Source organism: Hemibagrus wyckioides, linkage group LG28 (assembly GCF_019097595.1).
Source record: "Hemibagrus wyckioides isolate EC202008001 linkage group LG28, SWU_Hwy_1.0, whole genome shotgun sequence".
Taxonomy (NCBI): Eukaryota; Metazoa; Chordata; class Actinopteri; order Siluriformes; family Bagridae; genus Hemibagrus; species Hemibagrus wyckioides.
The window spans coordinates 19299524-19312851 of NC_080737.1; the positions used below are offsets into that span (position 1 = coordinate 19299524).

Below are 13328 nucleotides of genomic sequence, written 5' to 3' on the forward strand. Positions count from 1 at the left end.
TAGTTCCAGTCAGGTGTCCCATCAGAGCTACAGTCAGGCATCTAAGCTGGGATAAGGTCAGGTGTCCAATCAGAGTTCCAGTCAGGCGTCTAATCTTGGCTCCAGTCACATGTCCAATCAGAGTTTTATTCAGCTGTCCAATCTGTTTCAGTCAGGTGTCTAATCTTAGCTTCAGTCAGATGTCCAATCACAGTTTCTGTCAGATGTCCATTTACAGTTTCAGTCAGGTGTCCAATCAAAGTTTCATTCAGGTGTCTAAACTTAGCTCCATTCAGGTGTCTCATCCGAGTTCCAGTCTGGTGTCTAATCTTGGATCCAGTCAGGTGTCCAATCAAAGATTTAGTCAGATATCTAATCCGAGTTCCAGTTAGGTGTCTAATTTAGGGTCCAGTCAGGTCCAGTCAGAGATTTAGTCAATGACCCCTTCAGATATCCAAAGGTCCAGCATTCAATGGTGTCCAGTTAAGTCCAGTCAAGCATCCAGTCAGGTGTCTGATCAACACCAGTGCAGCTTTGGGGCTAAGAACCAAAACATTTTTTTTTTTAATAACTGAGAGATCCAGTCATTTCCTAGCCCTTGAAGGTCGACCTGGACACTGATCTGACCACAGGCTTCAGGTGGATCCTCAAGTGCCCAGGTTCAGGGCAGATCCTGACGTGAAGCACATCCCAAAACATTTGTTTAATTCATGTACCGTCCCTCAGCTTGTCAGGTTACAGCTTCCTCTCTGACACTGGAGACTCCTTCCCTAAATATTAAACAAACATCTCCTTACAGAAACCTTCAGCAGATCCACACACAGACGTTTTAATGAACAACATCTTTGTACTCTTCATGCTTTTCATCGGAGATCATGTGGCACGTCGGTTTGAATATTCCAAGCACGGCTGTTATGACATGTTTATGAATCATTATAACAATCACAGCGAGACGACAGTAAACAGCTTTACCTCCCCGCGGCCTTCGGGACGCCGTGTGTCGCGGTGTTTATCCGCGGTGAGTCGACCTCACGCTGCCTTCTCCACTGAGCTCGCGTAGAACCGAGTCTTCATTTTCTCTCTCACTGTCAGGAGATAAGAGAGACATGATGAGACAAAGACACGACAATGGCAGCAATTCAGGATACCAAACACACACGCACACACTCACACACATACACACACACATACACACATACATACACACACACATACACACACACACGCTCACACATACACACACGCTCACACATACACACACGCTCACACACATACATATACACACATACACACACACATACATACACACACGCTCACACATACACACACACTCACACACATACATACACACACGCTCACACACATACACACTGCAGCACTTTGTTGTTGTTGTTTTTTTTAATAGAAGCAAAACCACATCACATTTAACACGTCCACGCTTTCCACAGAGACGATTTCCTTCTCGTCCAATTACAGAGGTGATGATAGACGTGTTAAACTCTGGACTCTGATTGGTCAGAAAGGTGTTGATTAATTCTCCGAAACAGCAGAAGGCATTGTTCTGTTAACCCCCTCGTTCTGATACCTAACCGTTTCCATAGTAACAGCTCGTTCACAGGCTCTGGTACAACGGACGCTTCACGTACACGTGTGTAATGGTTGTGGTTTCACGTGTGGTTCTCGACACATGAGATTTCTTTCTATTTTAGACTTCTTTTCATGTTCTGATCACATTATTCACATGTGTTGCAATGTTTTGCGATTTTTTTCCACAAACTCTTTTATTTATTTTTCGTTTATTTTATCTATAAATATAAAAGGTTGTAGGTCAGGCCCCGTCCCTCTGCGGTGATCTTAAAGGCCACGGCTCGGGTCCCGCGTGTGATATTCGGCGTGTGCGGTGGCAGTGCCTGAAGACCTACTTGGCCTGTATTAATAGCAACAACATGCCTCTCACTATGTGCGCTATGTCATGCGATACTGCCGCGTAATCCTCGAATACGACTCGCTATACTGTACACCGACAGGAATGGGACGGATTTCAGCTTCAATATCACGCTAATCACGCGGGATTCGATCCCTAGACTGTAATATTATATTTAACTCAGTGTTTTGTTCTCCTCGTCTCTTTATGCTTTTGGCTTTTCCTCAGAATTTTACCTCAGAGTTTAGGATTTTATTCGCCAATCAGGACGAGTTCCACCTCCCGGGACATGAGAAAGATTTATTTAAAGGTCTACAATCCGGCTCGGTCCGTTTATTACGGTTTAATTACACGTTTAATTCCCAACCTTTCACCCAAGCTAGCATTATTTACTTTACCTTCTCTAACTAGCCGAGCCAGATGCAATATCTTAATTGCGGTTGAGTTTCTTGTCGTGTTTCTCATCGCAAATGTGAAAGAACGAAACAGAAAACAGAGAGTGGGGCTTTCAGAACTTTCCAGATGTGTCTCTAACAAGATTGAAGGATATTAAAAAGTAGGAAAGCGAGAGAATGAAACACGGCAGTTACGATACAGAGGAAAGATACGGAGCGAGAGATACGGAGAAGTTGTAGAGAGGATAATGGTGAAGAAAAAAAAATGCTGGAGGATGTTGTGTGGAAGGTTTTGGTGTAAATACAATCAGACAGAAGATACGTCTGAGCTCTGGATGCAGTGTGTAGAAACGCTGATGAAACTCAAGAGATTTGTATTTTTTCAGTGCTTTCAGAATGACACCAAAGGGTTAAATTTTTACATTTTTTTGTGATTTCTTGCACTGTAAAGTTAAATGGAGTTTCGTTTCTATTCTGTTTTTTTATGCACTGGGTTGATAAATATATCCGCTAGGATTAGCGTGCACAGTAACATACAACACACACGTTATCACACACATACTGTACGCTCAGGGAGAAAGGCTTGGGGGTGTACAAACTTTTGCACTTTCAGTTAAACGTTTCGGTTTCTTTCGTTTATCATCACTGTACTGTTTCAGCGAGGAGCTTCGCTTCTGTTTTAAACGTTTAATTGTTGATCGTTAAATTATCGCAGGTTGAGGTTAGCATAAGTTACGACAGAAACGTTAGAGAGATATCGCGGAGTGTCAACAGGCTCACAAGGTCAAGTTCAGCTGCAGGTTCGACTGAAGAAGATAAAAACAATGCAGACATTTTAACGTAAATTCTGGGTGATTTTTACGAGATTTTTTTGTTTGTTTCAAAAACAAGGAAATAATTAATGCGGGAAATGAATTAAAGTGAACCTTGATGGAGTTCTATTTTATTTTACTTACATTCCAGTACACGTTCTTTTATTTCTTTTCGGCGCTAAGTGTCCTGTGTTCTTTTGTGTTGTCTTTATTGTATTTATTGTCTTTTTTGCACTGTCTTGTCTATGCTCTGTTTGCACCTAGCTGCACACTGTGCACTTTACGTGGCTAAGACAGACTTCTGTCTGGTGTTGTTTGTTGTTTTGTGTTGAACTTGTTGTTGTATGTTTCTGTAGCACCAGGTCCTGGAGAAACGTTGTTTCATTTCACTATGTACTGCGCCAGCTATATGTGGTTGAAATGACAATAAAGCTTCTTGAATCTTGAATCTTGAGTTCTATAAGTTATGGCACCTACAGAAAAATGTACGAACAAATCAATCAATTAATATTTATATCAAAGATATAAATATTAAAAGTAGATAAGTTTTGAGTGGGCCGGTCCGGCGGTGGCGGTGGTGTGTTTATTTATTTTTTTTGGGGGGGGGGGGGGATTGGGGGGCGTGTGTGGTGTGTATACCGTGTTACGACGTGTTCGTATTTTCCTGGAAGATAAACACCAGCTAATCTGTCACCGAGTCTCTCTTTCCTGGAAAACGTGTTGGCCATATTGGTGTATTGAACTGAAAGGAAAGCATGACCACACACACATACACACACACACACACACACACACACACACACATACACACACAGGCTGCGGGCGGTGAGAGCACACTGAAGGTATGCGTGACATTAAACAACACACACATTTTTGGGAATTTCAGACATAAAACTAACATCGAGCACGCCAAGCGAAAGCACAGTGACTCAGATGAAGTGTGTGTGTGTGTGTGTGTGTGTGTGTGTGTTAAGTTAAATTAAAGGCTCTTTTCTTCTGTCTCACCCCTCCCCCCTTTCGCTCTGTGTGAGATTTCTGGTAAGTGACATGGCTGGCCTTTGGCATGGCGCCTGGCATGATCACATGGTATAGATATCACGCCAGTTGTGTGTGTGTGTGTGTGTAGGAGGGAAGGAGAAAGAGGTGCGTGAGCTAGACGGAGAGAAAATGATTGTGTGTCTGTGGTCTGTGTTTGTGTGTGGGATTGAAATGAGACTGTGTGTGTGTGTGTGTTCTTTGGTTTTCTCCCCTCTCTCTCTCTCTCTCTCTCTCTCTCTCGCTCTCTCTCTCTCTCCATTGTTTAACCATAAACGAAAGTTCACTCCTTCAGTGGAGAAGTGAAAGCTTTGTCAAGGGTGTGAATGAACACACACAACTGAGTCACTTCCAGTGCGAGTGTAAGTGTGAAAACTCATAAAATATCAAATTGTGTGTGTGTGTGTGTGTGAGAGAGAGAGAGAGAGAAGGAGAGAGAGAGTGTGTGTATGTGTGTGGGTGTGTGTGTGAGAGAGAGAGAGAGAGAGAGAAGGAGACAGAGAGAGAGTGTGTGTATGTGTGTGGGTGTGTGTGTGAGAGGGTTTGCTAGGAGTGTGTGTTACAGAACTGGACATTTTCACTGGATTAGCTGCTGTGTGTGTGTGTATGTGGGCTTCAGCAGGGTGATTTTATTTTTTAACAGAAGTGTTAAGTGTATAATGCTAGAGTTTTGCTTGGCGAGCATTAGCTCCTGTCGTGTGTTTGTGTGTTATTTATTTATTTATTTATTTAAATCTTTTCATGTGAATCATTCAGCACTTTTTTTGAAACGTCTCTCCTGATGGACTGGACTGCAGCAACAAGTGAAAAGATCCTGAAATCTAAGCCATTGATCTAATCTATCTGGTATTTCCTATAATCAGATCAGACTAAAGCAGATGTAGGATGATTAAACCTATTTCCAGACTGTTCTAACTCCTTTCAGGATCGTTCTAATGGTCAGAATTAAGCATTTGTTTTCGTAAATCATTTGATTCTAGAGCAAAAAAAACAACAACAATAAAAAGCTATGTGTGAATTGTGTAAAAATGTCAAGGAATATTTTTTTTAGCATTTAGTAATAGTTTTTAATTTTATAATCTTTGTAAGATTTGTTTAGAATGGGATATAATAGATCTTTCTAACTCAGTACAAGATATTTACACTTGATAAAATTTATTTATTTATTTATTTATTCATTTAATTATGTATTCATTTATTTATTCCAGTGTGCGAGGAAAATTTTTTTTCAAATTTAAATTCTATCTAAAGTTTAGAAGTAGGTGTGTTATTATCGACATGGTGAATTTTCCATCAGGAGAAATCTGATGTAACGTTTATGGAAGGAGACTCCAGTGTCAGCGCTTTGTATCAGTCAGAAGTTTTTACTAAAATAAAGAAGTACTGTTTCTAGCTACTGTAACGTAAGAGAAAACAAGAACGAACTGGTTTTAACGTTAAATATAACCATAAATGGGTAAAAGGTACAAGGTGTTCTAGATAATCATTTAAAAACCGTTAATTGTCAGCAAGTTGGCGAGGTGTAAGAGGATTAAAACCTGATGAACGTGTTGTTTTGGGAACTTCTTCAGTGTCAGGGTGGGATCACTGACTCCACCCCATGTCACACGTCAGGGCGGGATTGGTGACTCCGCCCTATGTCAAGTGTCAGGGCAGGATCACTGACTCCACCCCTCGTCACTTTGTGTTCTGTGGTGATTTAATTTTGTTAATAAAGATAAATGTTACTTTATCGTCATCATGTGGCGATGCAGTTGCTCACGCCGTTGTCATGACGATTGTTCCCGAGCGTCTCACATCCTCGGTTTTCTGTGGGGCGGAGCCTGAGCGAATCTGAATAGTGAGCTAAAAAAACACCACAAGCATTAATATTTATGACCCGATAAACAAGGGTTTTATTTCTTTTACCGTGAAGCTTGTGTGGGGGTGGGGGGGACTCCACAGAGCGCATCATATTCAGTTTTCCTGCTCGTTTGGATCTGCTTTATTTAATCTACGCATTACAGTCTAAAGCGTCTCCGAAAGAAGCATCGCATCACATCTCGTCTCACACGTCTGCTCACGTGCACGTCTCTCACGCAGCGTCTCTTCATAACCGGCTCCATAAGAGCTGCTCTTCCCTCCAGGCGCAAAACTGTAACACAATCCAACACGGCTCACGAAACCCGAGCGTTTTATCGGACCGTGTGTTTAAACATGATTTAAGATCTGCAGTGGAGGAGCTTCACTTCTTCTGCTGCTGCTGCTTTAGAAGAACGTTTGTTCTGTGAATAATCTCCTGAGCAGAGCAAACATCAGCCAAGGACTAAATATTACTGAGTTATATTATATTATATTATATTATATTATATTATATTATATTATATTATATTATATAGTTTATAATATATATATATATATATATATATATATAGTTTTTTTTTTTTTGCTTTTCAGATAATTCTAGTCAGTAAGGTTCACAAGAATGTGGAATAAACAATATTAGAAAAACAAAAACATTCACATCTGCATCAACTGTTTCTCCAAGATTAGAAATAAAATAAAAGATCATTAGATAAGAAATGTAAATATTTATTAGTTGCAATTTTTTTTAAAAAATTCAACAGCTAAATTGAAATATTTAATCAATTACTAATTATTATTACAATTATATATTATTATAATTTAATTATTTAATAATAATCTTTTTTTTTCATTTTGTGAGATTTTCTGTAAACTTTGTGAGATTTAGCAACAGATTAATTCAACAGCCAAATATAAATATTGAGTTAGTTTACATAATTATATATTACATAATATTGTGATTGAATTAATTAACAATTAATAATAACTATAAATAAAATTGTTTTATTTTTGAGAATTTTAGTAATGAAAACCAAGTTTAAATGTATTTAATATCCCCCTAAAAAACTGAATTTTTTTTAGATTATGTCATAAATTTTATTCTATAAAATGATGGAGTCATTTTTATATATATAAAGTTTATTTTTGAAAATAATTTAGTAAATACATTTAATGAAGTTTTGCAGCACTGGTTCTAGGCAGCACTGTAACGCTGATGAGGGATTCGTATTAAATGTAAATGTTGTTATCTCGCTGTTTGTGGGAAGTGGGAAGGGGAAAAAGCAGAAACTCTGTTACCTGAAGGGTCGTCGTGTTTTCGAGCGAGTTTCCGCTGCTGTCTCTCGGGTTGAGTAATCTGCAGGGGCGGCTGCTCTTTAACACGCCGAGGCTTTACAGGGGAATTCTCTCGAGGTGTTTGGAACCAGTTGCAGTAATCTTATCACCGCTTCACAATTCTATGGAAATATACGTAACGATATTTCCAGGAAAGGGTCACACATCGTTGTCTGTGCAGAGCGGGAGGTGGGGGGGGGGGGTTTGCGTATCGGAGCCGGTTAGAATCCGATCTAGAATTAATAAATCGTTTTTTTTCCTTATGTTCTTGCACTTTCCCGGACCGTCAGGTGTGTAACCATGTACACCGTCTCGCCTTAACGTTTCCATCACGATCTCTAGCGTGTTTGGAAAATCAGCAGAGAGTCATATGAGAGGAATCATTAATGAAAACTCCAGATTGTTCAAAACTACAGCTGACCTTCTGACCTTTGACCTCTTTGTACTGTCTTTCTACGCAACTGAAAGCCAGAGTGGTTTCGCTGCTCATTTGAGTTTAGCTCACTTCCTCTTCACTTGAACCACATTTTAAAACACAGATAAAGATAAAATGACAGAATAACAAAAACAAAAATTACTGGAAAGTGAACTGGAGTACGATTAGCATTTTCTGTTGCGCTGAAAACCTGACGAGCGAGGGTGTGAGGGAGGGAGTGAGCAGAAAGTTTGGAGGTTTTTCACAAGCAGTTGGAATGGCATTGACGTTTTCTCTTAACGCTAAATCCGTTCCTTCAGCCAGGTTTGGTGTTACGAGAATCCTAGCAGTGCAGCTACAATGCTAACCTAGTTACCAAGTAATGGAACCTTATGGCCTCCAGTTTAGCAAAAACATGTGAGTCTTCCTCCAGCTCTGTTTGGTGTCTCAGACAGACTCACTGATGTGGTTACTGACAAAAAGAAAAAAAACATTAAACAGTCACAGATCTGTATCTGCAGGGGGCGTGGCCTAGACCATGAAGGCGGAGCTTTATGCCAGACGTGATGAAGATGAGAATGTTGATTATATACGATTTGTGTATTTTTTATTTTGTAGAAAGGATGTTACTGAGACGTTGTGCTTGAGGCAAGTAAGTGTGTGTGTGTGTGTGTGTGATGGTTTAGACACACAATTTACATGAGGCTAAACTGGTAGCCATAAGCTTCTGTTATCTGTTAGCAACAAAATGTCGTCCTGATCGACTCAGCGTGAAAGTGCTCGACTAAATTTGGCCAAACTGTTCCTTTAAATATACATGCTTTCATTACTCTCTGTGTGTGTGTGTGTGTGTGAATAAGTACACGTGTTGTAATGCAGTGTTATTTTTGGGAGATGAGACTCTGCGCACTGGATAAAGGAGAAGTTCATATGTACACCACATGCTCACTGAAAGCTTCTGTGCTCCGTTTAGAAAGAAAACACGCCTCGAGAGTCATCTCTGACTCCAGCCTCACAAATAAAGGTGCATTAACATATGGAGTGACTTTCTGTCTTTTTGTTTTTCTGTCTGTCTGCCTGCCTGTTGCTCTCTGTCTGTCTCTCTGTCTGTTTGTCTTTCTGTCTGTCTCACCTTCTGTCTGTCTTCTTGTCCTTCCGTCTGTCTCTCTGTCTTTGTTTTTCTGCCTGTCTCTGTCTGTCCCTCTATCTGTTTGTCTCTCTATCTGTTTCCTCTCTCTGTCTGTCTTTCTGTCTGTCTAGCCTGAATAAATGACTCAGAGCACCACAATCTTAAAAAGAGGACGGTGAACACAGACGTTTAGCATGCACACACACACACACACACACGCACACACACACACACGCACACACACACACACACACACACACACACACACACGCACACACACACACACACACAGCTCCCACTCGCCAAAACAAGGACATGAGACGACTTTGAAAGATTTCAAAAATTTTTGTCTAAACTAAACTGTCTCTCTGATCAAATAGTCTCTTTGTCTCTCCAAAATCTCTCTCTCTCTCTCTCTCTCTCTCTCTCTGTCCAAACATTCTCTCTCTGTCCAGATTTAATTTCTCTGTCCAAACTGCCCCCCCTCTCTTTTTTGATACTTTCTCTCTCTCCAGTGTTGTTTTCTAGCCATCCTCTCTGTCTAGGTTGTCTTTATATTCAAACTTTTTGCTAAATCTGTCTCTCTCTCTGTCTGTATGTCTCTCTCTCTCTCTTTATATATATATATATATCTCTCTCTCTGTCTGTATGTCTGTCTGTCTGTCTCTCTTTATATCTCTCTCTTTCTCTGTCTGTATGTCTCTCTCTCTCTCTCTCTCTCTCTTTGGTCCATTTCTCTTTTTCTAACCTCTCCTTTTCTTTTTTTGTCTTGAGTTTTGAGCATCTAATATGTGTCTCTGATCTTCAGTCAGTGTTCCTGCTCATGAGGAATGAGGACAGTGTGTCCTGTCTGAGCTACAGTGGAACACTGCTGTCCTCTCTCTGCTGGACTGAACTTAGTGAGACAATTCCAGCTCATAAACCATGTTAGAGACGAAGTGACAGAGGGAAAGAGCGATGGAGTGACAGAGCGACAGGGTGAAAGAGTGACAGAGTCACAGACTGATGTAATGAAAGAGTGATGGAGTGACAGCGATACAGTGACAGAGTGAAGGAGCAACAGAGTGTAAGAGCGACGGAGTGACAGATTAACGGTGTGATGGAGTGACAGAGTGAGGGAGTGATGGAGTGACAATGATGGAGTGATGGAGTGAAAAAAGTGAGGGAGTGATTGAATGATGGAGTGATTAAGTGGTGGAGTGACAGAGTGATGAAGTAATATAGTGATGGAGTGATTGAGTGATGGAGTGACAGAGTGATGGAGTGACAGAGTGATTGAGTGATGGAGTGATGCAATGACAGAGCGATGGAGTGATTGAATGATGGAATGACAGAGTGATGGAGTGATTGAATGATGGAGTGACAGTGATGGAGGGACAGAGTGATTGAATGATGGAGTGACAGAGTGATGGAGTGACAGTGATTGAGTGACAGAGTGATGGAGTGACAGAGTGATTGAGTGACAGAGTGATTGAGTGATTGAATGATGGAGTGACAGAGTGATGGAGTGATTGAATGATAGAGTGACAGAGTGATGGAGGGACAGAGTGATTGAGTGACAGAGTGATGGAGTGACAGAGTGACAGTGATGGAGTGACAGTGATGGAGTGAGAGTGATGGAGTGACAGAGTGATGGAGTGATTGAGTGATGGAGTGACAGTGATGGAGTGACAGAGTGATTGAGTGACAGAGTGATGGAGTGACAGTGATGGAGTGAGAGTGATGGAGTGACAGAGTGATGGAGTGACAGTGATGGAGTGACAGAGTGATGGAGTGACAGTGATGGAGTGACAGAGTGATGGAGTGATGGAGTGAGAGTGATGGAGTGACAGAGTGATGGAGTGACAGTGATGGAGTGACAGTGATGGAGTGACAGAGTGACAGTGATGGAGTGACAGAGTGACAGTGATGGAGTGACAGAGTGATGGAGTGACAGTGATGGAGTGACAGAGTGATGGAGTGACAGTGATGGAGTGACAGAGTGATGGAGTGACAGTGATGGAGTGACAGAGTGATGGAGTGACAGAGTGATGGAGTGACAGTGATGGAGTGACTGATGGAGTGACAGTGATGGAGTGACTGATGGAGTGACAGTGATGGAGTGACAGAGTGATGGAGTGACAGTGATGGAGTGACAGTGATGGAGTGACAGAGTGATGGAGTGACAGTGATGGAGTGACAGAGTGATGGAGTGACAGAGTGATGGAGTGACAGTGATGGAGTGACAGAGTGATGGAGTGACAGTGATGGAGTGACAGTGATGGAGTGACAGAGTGATGGAGTGACAGTGATGGAGTGACAGAGTGATGGAGTGACAGAGTGATGGAGTGACAGTGATGGAGTGACAGAGTGATGGAGTGACAGTGATGGAGTGACAGTGATGGAATGACAGAGTGATGGAGTGACAGTGATGGAGTGACAGAGTGATGGAGTGACAGTGATGGAGTGACAGTGATGGAGTGACAGAGTGATGGAGTGACAGTGATGGAGTGACAGAGTGATGGAGTGACAGTGATGGAGTGACAGTGATGGAGTGACAGAGTGATGGAGTGACAGTGATGGAGTGACAGTGATGGAGTGACAGAGTGATGGAGTGACAGAGTGATGGAGTGACAGTGATGGAGTGACAGAGTGATGGAGTGACAGTGATGGAGTGACTGATGGAGTGACAGTGATGAAGTGACAGTGATGGAGTGACAGTGATGGAGTGACAGTGATGGAGTGACAGTGATGGAGTGACAGAGTGATGGAGTGACAGTGATGGAGTGACAGTGATGGAATGACAGAGTGATGGAGTGACAGTGATGGAGTGACAGTGATGGAGTGACAGTGATGGAGTGACAGAGTGATGGAGTGACAGTGATGGAGTGACAGAGTGATGGAGTGACAGTGATGGAGTGACAGTGATGGAGTGACAGAGTGATGGAGTGACAGTGATGGAGTGACAGTGATGGAGTGACAGAGTGATGGAGTGACAGTGATGGAGTGACAGAGTGATGGAGTGACAGTGATGGAGTGACAGTGATGGAGTGACAGTGATGGAGTGACAGAGTGATGGAGTGACAGTGATGGAGTGACAGTGATGGAGTGACAGAGTGATGGAGTGACAGAGTGATGGAGTGACAGTGATGGAGTGACAGAGTGATGGAGTGACAGTGATGGAGTGACTGATGGAGTGACAGTGATGAAGTGACAGTGATGGAGTGACAGTGATGGAGTGACAGTGATGGAGTGACAGTGATGGAATGACAGAGTGATGGAGTGACAGTGATGGAGTGACAGTGATGGAGTGACAGTGATGGAGTGACAGTGATGGAGTGACAGAGTGATGGAGTGACAGTGATGGAGTGACAGTGATGGAGTGACAGAGTGATGGAGTGACAGTGATGGAGTGACAGTGATGGAGTGACAGAGTGATGGAGTGACAGTGATGGAGTGACTGATGGAGTGACAGAGTGATGAAGTGACAGTGATGGAGTGACAGTGATGGAGTGACAGTGATGGAGTGACAGTGATGGAGTGACAGTGATGGAATGACAGAGTGATGGAGTGACAGTGATGGAGTGACAGTGATGGAGTGACAGTGATGGAGTGACAGTGATGGAGTGACAGTGATGGAGTGACTGATGGAGTGACAGTGATGAAGTGACAGTGATGGAGTGACAGTGATGGAGTGACAGTGATGGAGTGACAGAGTGATGGAGTGACAGTGATGGAGTGACAGTGATGGAGTGACAGAGTGATGGAGTGACAGTGATGGAGTGATCCTCAGTGGTGTGTTGTGTTCTCCCAGCAGGTCACAGTGACATTGTGGCATGGATTAGTTCCTGATGTTCTGTCTCCAGACAAACACTGTCCAGCTTCCTGATTACAGAAACGTTTTATTTCATTACAGATGATCTGGCTTTCCTTTCGACTTTAACACTTTTCCTGACTTTACACTGAACACGGCTCACTCCAGTTTATTTTGGGAGTAACTCAGCCAGAACGTTCCGTCTTTAATTACGCACCACTTTGTGGAAATCGTTTAGAGGAGCTTGGTTTGCGTGTGCTCATCACGCTAGCTCCTGAGTTTGTGTGTGAGGGACTGAACCCAGTGAACAGGGAGATGTTTATTCACTCTCTCTCTCTCTGAGTGACACGGAGCTGAAACACCCAGAGATAATCCGAGAAACTAACCTCAACTTTTCCACGCCGTTTGTCATCTGGATAATAACGCTGTTTCCTGAAATGTCACGGTGTCTGAAGTGTTTACTTCATAGCTTGTAGAACATCTGTGAGTGATGTGATATACATATGATGAAATCTTGCTTTTTGAAAAAGATTTTGCGAGCTGAGCTCGAAGTTCTGAGTCACATGACTGAATTTAGGGTCATTGTGATCCAAGATGGTGGACAGCAAAGTTCTTTATTAAAATCAGATACAAATCTTGTAGAAAATCCAGCGATAGGAAGACCACAGG

At 42.2% G+C, this 13328-nt stretch overlaps 1 protein-coding gene across 2 annotated transcripts in view; it reads left to right on the plus strand.

Moving 5' to 3' along the window:
- LOC131348483 (nucleus accumbens-associated protein 2) overlaps window positions 1–13328 on the plus strand; it is a 38164-nt gene that overhangs the window by 6218 nt on the left and 18618 nt on the right. The window contains exon 1 of one of the 2 annotated variants that reach the window (XM_058383493.1): window positions 4437–4507. The exons of the other annotated variant lie outside the window; for it this stretch is intronic. The gene's annotated coding sequence lies outside the window, so the exon portion shown is untranslated. Of the gene's footprint in view, window positions 1–4436; window positions 4508–13328 lie in introns of those variants that run through there. 2 annotated transcript variants of the gene reach the window in all.